We start from the raw sequence: 8100 nt of genomic DNA on the forward strand, positions 1-8100 counted from the left end.
AACAGCAGTTAGGAGGTCCCTCTCCCCCCAACCTTAGAGTGCTTCTGTTCTGTTCTAGAGAGACAATGTGCTAATGATTCTAAAGTCTTCTGCTTTTAGAATCAGTGATTCTGAGATCTTCCTGAACTGCTACTGTTCTAACAATGTCTGTCAATGATTGTAAAAGTCTTCTGGCCTAGGAATATAATAATATTTCTTCCCTTAGACTTTAGGGAAGATATATTAGTGATCCTGAGACTTTCTAATCTTTAGAGTGCTGTTGTTCTGACCATCTGTCAATGATTTTAAAATCTTCTGGTAGTCCTAGATCTGCAGTTCAGTGATAACTGAGATCACTCCTCAGTTCTACCTCTAGGCCATATAATTAGCATATCAAAGACATGAAGAAATGGATAAATGTGTCTCCTTTCCCTTGGTCCTTTGCTAAATTCTTTTGAAATTTAGCCCTTCTTCCTTTCCTCCCTCCCTCCCTCCTTTCCTTCCTTTCCTTCCTTCCTTCCTTCCTTCCTTCCTTCCTTCCTTCCTTCCTTCCTTCCTTCCTTCCTTCCTTCCTTCCTTCCTTCCTTCCTTCCTTCCTTCCTTCCTTTCTTCCTTCCTTCCTTCCATTTGTCCTTTACTGCTTTCCTTCCTTCCCTTTGCCCTCCATCCCCCCTCTTTCTTTCTAAGTTAGAATTGCTTGCATTTGTGTGAGAAATTTACTCTTTAGGTTATCTCATTTTTTTTTTTTTTTTTGTAATTATCTTTCCCCGCAACATGGTTAGTTGTGAAATTTTATACTCTTAAACCATTAAGAAATTCCCATGAGAAAGGGAAATTTGTATTCTTATTGAAAAGACCAGAATGGTATAGTTACTTTCTTCTAAAATGTTAGTCTTTTCTCTTTCTTCAATCAGTTTCCATTTATTATAAACATGGATCTCATTCACACTTAAAGTCCTGCCTCCTTTTCTCTTATTTGCTTACACATGGAATTATATTGTTGAAGTGTGAGAAATGAGAGTTGAGAGATCCCCTGACAACAATGGCATCCCCGTGGCCAGTCTTGCAAATTTTGTGAAAGAATTTGCAAACCCCAATGAATATTGGCTCAAGGTTTGTGGCAAGAATGGGTTTCTTATACTAAGAACACAGCTTTCTTAGGGGGCAAACTCCTGTTAGGACTCTTGCAAAAGGTCTGGGCATATCATTAGATTTATTGGATTCTTTTGGCCAGGAGCTGGGGACCTTTCAACAGAGTATGGTGATTATGGCCCTAGCCAAGATTTCCAATTGAATAGGAAGTTACTATCTGTGAGTTTTCCCTATGAACAGAAGGGTGGGACCCCTCTCAGAGGCCAGGAGGGTTTGAGACTCAGGATCACCCTTCCTCCAAAGATTAGAGGGGACACAGTTTACATAAGGGCCTTTCCAACCCTTCCCCCCTAAAGATCAGGGAGGCAGTTTACATCAATATTATGCAGGACTAGGTACTTGTGGTTTTATACCTGTACCAGGCCAGGGCAAATGTTATAATACCTTTATGCTAATACAGTAATAGAATTTGAAAGTTTTAAGAGACCTTAGTTGTCATCCACCTCTAAAGATCTTTCAATTTTCCCTTTCTCTATGATTTCTATGCAGATGAATCCAGAATATTTTCTTCTAGTTCCAGTTTCTTTCTAAAGCCATGCTTGCATCATGGATTGTTTGTGAAATCTTTACAGCCAAATCTATTACAGACAACTTAAACTCATCATACTCAAAACTGGAACTCACCATCTTCCCCTAAATTGACCTTTCTTCACAGCTTCTTCTTTTCTGTTGAGATTATCATGATTCTTTCTTTCAATCACCTAGGTTTTTGTTTTTCTTTTTCCATCTACTTATATTCGGTCATTGGCCACTGCCCTAATGCAGGCCATCAGTTCTTATGGGAACTAGTACAGTTATTTTTTTCCCTTTTTTGTTGCAAACTTAGTAATCAAAAAACACATTTAAATATTCACAGAAAAAAAGATTTTTTTTTAAATTGCAAGTTGTGTACAGTATTTAAAAGTATTTAAAAGATACCCACACATGTATCATTTGAGAGATAATGTGACTTAGCGGATAGATAGCAAGCCTTAGAGTCAGAAGGCTTGGTTCAAGTTTTCCCATTGACACATACTGGTTGTATGAATTAGGGAAAGTCATTTAACTTCTCAGTGATCACAGGCATTTTTTAATATGAAAAGCTGCAGACATGATGGAAATTTGCATTGGTAAAGAGAGTTCTGTCATCAGGGAGTTCACAATATTAATAAAAATCATAGCCCAAGTTTCTATCATATACATGTATGAGTATGCAAATATATACATATGTAGAGATGAATACATATTCACATACATATTGTGTGGTTACATTTCCTGCTGTACTTCTTTTGATTATTTAAAATATACATATATTCCTTGACTGAATGTGAATCAAAGTATAGTATTTTCACCTTTTTGTTGTTTGCTTATTTATTTCCTTTCTCATTTTTTTCCTTTTTCTGATTTTTTTTTTCATGATGAATATGGAAATATGTTTAGAAGAATAGCACATTTAACTTATATTGGATTGCTTGCTGTCTTGGGGAAGGAGGAAAGGAAAGGGAGGGAGAAAATTTTTGAACATAAGGTTTTGCAAAAGTAAATGTTGAAAACTCTTTGCATGCATTTCAAAAATAAAATATTATAAAAAATGAAAAATTATTCCTCCCCACTCTTAGCAGGGGGGTGGTAGATTATAGGTACAAAATGAGACATACATTCTTAGACATGGCCAATGAATTCATTTATTTTGATTGATTATAAGTATTTGTTACAAAGAAAAACTGTTGTTTTGAGGTAAGCAGTGAGTGGGTGATGGTGGGTTATTTATTTATATCTCTATGTATATGCACAAATACATTATGTATAACATTATAAAGAAAAAGCATTAAAATATCTAACTTTAATGTTCTTTGGATATAGCATATATCGTCAATGATGTTTTTGCATATAAATAGATATAGATGTAGGGGAGGAATATGAGTATATGTATACATACACACAAATATGTGTGCACAAAAATTGAACTTTTAAAATATGCATTAGTCTCCTTGCTTCCAGTTTCTTCCCTCTCCAATTTATTCTCCATCTAATAAAGTAAATGATACAAAACACAAATCTAACCTTGCCAGTTTCATGCAAAAGCTGCAATTACAACTGTAAAAGCAAGAGTTGTAGTTAAATCCCTAAGAGGTTTTTTTTTTTTTAATTATTATTATCATTCCCCCACCCCCACCCCCTCATCCCATAATCCCTAGGGAATCATTGAAAATTTTATTATGAACAATGCCTCTTCACATAATACGTGCATGTGTAGGCTGAGGATGATTAGAAAGAGATTGCCCAGACTGGAATTTGAGCCAAGTCATTTTATCTTTCTGAGACTGTCTATTGACTTGTGAAAGTGCAATAATCTTTCACTGAATTATGGTGAGGTTAAAGTGCACAGAACGGCAAAACTCCTTTTAAGAGGTTTTAAGCTGGTAGAAACCCACTTTTCTTTTCAGATGTAATTCTATTAACCCGATCCGGGTTCCACCATCCGCACCCTTCGAGTTCTGGATTACTTTAGTCCACCCGCCTCCTCGTGCTCTAGACTGTCTCAAGCTGCCGTTTAAATTCCAACCGTGGGAAGCCCGAAGCGGTACCTGTGGCGACTTACTTTCTCGCTTAGGCTTTCCCCCCACCTTCGGAGGCTAGAGGGCGGCTTCGGCTTTTCCCGGATTCCGCCGGGGATCCCGCCCAGCCCGCCGCTCACTACATCCCTGGGGACCATGGCTTCCTCAGATGTGGCGCGGCATATGGTCTATCAGTCTCTTGTGGGAATCAAAGCAACTTGTGTCGCCTCCCAACCACAACCATGCAAGGAAGAAAAAATAGCAGACGATAGCCCTCGTTGTTTAACTATGACTGGCTATGTGGGTTTTGAAAGTTTGCCAGATCAGTTGGTCTGCAAGACCCTTCAGCAAGGGTTTTGTTTTAACATTCTCTGTGTGGGGGAAACTGGAATCGGAAAGTCAACCCTGATAGACACATTGTTTAACACTAATTTTGATAACTCTGTATCCTCACACTTTCACCCAAATGTAAGACTTAAAGCCCAGACATATGAACTACAGGAAAGCAATGTCCGATTGAAACTGACTATCGTAAATACAGTGGGATTTGGAGATCAGATAAATAAAGAAGATAGCTATCGACCAATAGTGGATTACATAGATGCTCAATTTGAGGCTTATCTCCAAGAAGAACTGAAGATTAAACGTTCACTCTTTAACTACCGAGATTCTCGAATTCATGTCTGCCTTTATTTTATTTCACCTACAGGCCATTCCCTTAAGCGCCTTGACTTGTTAACCTTGAAGAAACTGGACAGGAGGGTAAATATCATCCCTGTGATTGCCAAAGCAGACACAATTACTAAATGTGAATTGCAGAGGTTTAAACTTAGACTCATGAGTGAATTGGCCACCAATGGAATCCAAATATACCAATTCCCAACAGATGATGAAACTGTTGCTCATCTTAACGCTTCAATGAATGGACACTTGCCATTTGCTGTGGTGGGTAGTACAGAGGAGATCAAACTGGGAAATAAGATGGTGAAAGCTCGTCAGTACCCGTGGGGCATTGTGCAAGTGGAAAATGAAAATCACTGTGACTTTGTAAAGCTCCGGGAAATGCTCATTTGCACAAATATGGAAGACCTGAGAGAACAAACCCATGTTCTACACTATGAAAATTATAGACGTTGCAAACTGGAGGAAACAGGTTTTAAAGATATAAACCTAGAGAAAAAACCTGTAAGTGTGCAGGAGGCATATGAAATCAAAAGGTATGAATCCTTTGGCGAACTTCAAAGAAAAGAAGAAGAGATGAAACAGTTGTTTGTAAAGCGAGTGAAAGAGAAAGAAGCTATTTTGAAAGAAGCTGAACGAGAGCTCCAGGCAAAATTTGAACATCTTAAAAGACTTAATCAAGAAGAAAGAATGAAACTTGAAGAAAAGAGAAGAACTTTAGAAGAGGAAATAAATGCTCTTTGTAAAAGGAAAGCTGCATGTGAACTAAATGCCAGCCTTTAAATAAATGCATTTGGTACCGGTTTAAAAAATAGCTCTTAAGACCTCCAACTCTATGTAATACAGAAATTCCAGATTTATGTAGGACATTTGGTTACACAAGGAAAACTTATTAAATGTTTAGAAGAATGTTTTGATTTTCTTTGCTGACTTTTTTTTTTTTTTTGCTGTTTTTTCCCCTAAAGGCACATATGGTGGATGACTACAGCAATTAGCAATATATGTGGCAATAATGATATTAGTCTCCAATTAATATTTCTCATATATTATTACTTTAATATACATTCATATTGTCTTTCAGAATTGCCAAAGTGTTGGCACTTCAAAAATATATTGTACCAAAGGCAAAAAACTTCAGTACTATTTAAACATTCTACTCACAATATGAATTATATCCATATATGTACAATAATTATCCCTCTCACCTCCAATTTAATCATTTGGATTATTTAAACATACTAAATGGCATTTAATTTTCAAATAATTTCTAAAGTAGGAGAAATAACAGACTATTTTGCCACTTAATTTTATGGATGATTTTCATAGGGGTGTTATCTAGTTTGGGACTATAAGTAATAGACTTTTTAATGACTTCCTTCAGAGTGCCACACTGATAAATGTTTCAGTGGTTGCTATATTGCTGTTACTTTTTTTTAATGAGTACAAAAAGGTCAAACTACTCACACATATCAACTTGTTTGCAAGTGATTATCACCTCATGTGTCTTTATGATATGAAATCTGGTTGTATCCCATTGATTTTGACTATTGATTTGTACCACCTAGCCATTTTATACTTTTAAATCCTGTCTTTTTTTTTTCTTTCTGGGAGAGAATAGGGGCAAACAAAGAAGCTGAATCATTTTATATTTCTATCTCAATACATAGAAAGAAAAGTTAATGCTTAGGAAATAATTTTAGGCTACTTACTAATTAAAGATATTAAACAAATTTCAGCTAATTCTATACTGCCCAAGTATACATGTGGTTAGATTTAGAATGCCTTGGTATTATTCTAAAGATAACTAAATGATTTCTAACTCTTTGGTAACAATAATGGTTTTTCATTAATTCATTTTTTTGGCATTTGGATATGTTTTGACAAATAATTGGACTTGACAAATTTCTGTACATTAAGAACAAAAACAAAACAATGTCACCATATTACCTTCCCTGCTTCTGCAGTCAGGAAATCAATTTACACTGTCAGCTGAGGAAATCAAATTCTCATCTCTTCTTTATATATCCAAGTCTTTTCATGGTTTTAACAATGACAAATAATGGCACAGTAATGAGGAACATGAGCAACATAATAACTAGAGCAAAGAATCATGTTGGTAACATAGAAATCTTACAGCCATTAGGAAACTTTCAATAGGAACCAGTAATGGGATCTTAAAAGAGTAATTCAGACATTCTGAACAAGCTGTTAGGTAACCAGGTGGAACACATCATTTATTTTGCTCTCCTCCACCCTTCAACACTTCAGTATACTTTTTTCAATGGACAGAGAAACAGTTAAAGTAGGTTCTCATCTCTGTAATTGCCTAACACGGGGTTCTTTCAACCAATCTGCACAAAAAACAACTGTTATAATTTGAAACTATAGAGAGGCAATACTATAGAAACAAAGAAAGAAGGGAAAATTGTTTTGAATAGTCGGATGATTTTTTTTTTTAATGAACCATACACATATAAGAAAACAGAAGGAATTTCACAGGGAGACATAAAGAAGCAGGACAGCTTTGAAACTGTATCAATTTTATATCTTAAAATAAAAAACCTGAGCTGGACATAAAAGAAATTCAGGATTTCATATGTAATGTTCTTTATTTTTTTCTTTGTATATGGAAATTTTATTTGTACTTTTTTTTCAAGTTTAGAATAACAATTTTTTGAAAGGAACTATGCAAAGCCAAACTTGTCAATATGTATTCTGTTTAAAATTGTATTAAAAAGAATCCTAAGTAGAAAGCCTTATTTTAATGGGTAATGCATTTATTAAGTATTTGTGCCACTGACAAAGCACTCTGCTAAACACTGAGGCTACAGACAGAAAACACATGATGATCTAACTGGAAAAATCCCAAAAATTCAAGTAAAAAGTTAGTTGAAACCATAATTTTGGAGAGTAAAAGGATAAAAGTAAATCCACATATATCATCAATATTCTTATATATCACTAACAAAACTGCAAGAAGAGATAATATGAAATATCCCCATTTAAAATAACTCAAGAGAATATAAAATATCTTACTAAAACATACCCATAAACTATATGAATAAAATTATGCATACAAAGTTTTTACACAAACAAAATCAGATTTAAATAACTGGAGAAATATTAATTATTCATGGGTAGACTTAGCCAATATAATAAAAATTATAATTTTACCTAAACTTACTTATATATTCAATGTCATCCCAATTAAATTACCAAAATATTGTTAGAAAAAATAATTCATATGGAAGAACAAAATATCAAGAATATCAAAGGAACTAATGAAAAAATATAAAGGAAGATTTTAACCTATATTGTAAAGCAGTAATTATCAAAACTATCTGTTATTGGCTAAAAAATTGAAAGGCAGATCGTGAATGGAGCACACATACAACTTTAAAAAGCAAATAAATATAATAACTGTGTTTGACAAATATAAATACTTAAATTGGGGGGGGCTAAGAATTCATTATTTGTCATAAATTATTGGGAAAATAAACAGTCTGGCAGAAATTGGGAATAGACTAATATCTTACACCATTTACCAAGATGATATCAAGACAGAAATAGTCACCAGATAATAGAAACATAAGAAAGTTTGAAGGACATGGAATATATTTCCTATCAATTAGGCAATTTATGAATAAACAAGACAGAAAGTAGTGAGAGGTATAAAATGAACAATATTGATTATATAGAAATAAAAAGTTCTACAAGTAAATCAAATGTAGCCAAGATAAGAAGGAAAGAA

At 34.5% G+C, this 8100-nt stretch overlaps 1 pseudogene; it reads left to right on the forward strand.

Annotated features, from left to right (window-relative positions):
• Nucleotides 1–3635: 3635 nt before the first annotated feature.
• On the forward strand, nt 3636–5252 carry LOC141542156 (septin-10 pseudogene; annotated as a pseudogene).
• Nucleotides 5253–8100: the final 2848 nt, after the last annotated feature.

The sequence above is a fragment of the Sminthopsis crassicaudata genome, chromosome 1 (assembly GCF_048593235.1).
Source record: "Sminthopsis crassicaudata isolate SCR6 chromosome 1, ASM4859323v1, whole genome shotgun sequence".
NCBI classification, from domain to species: Eukaryota; Metazoa; Chordata; class Mammalia; order Dasyuromorphia; family Dasyuridae; genus Sminthopsis; species Sminthopsis crassicaudata.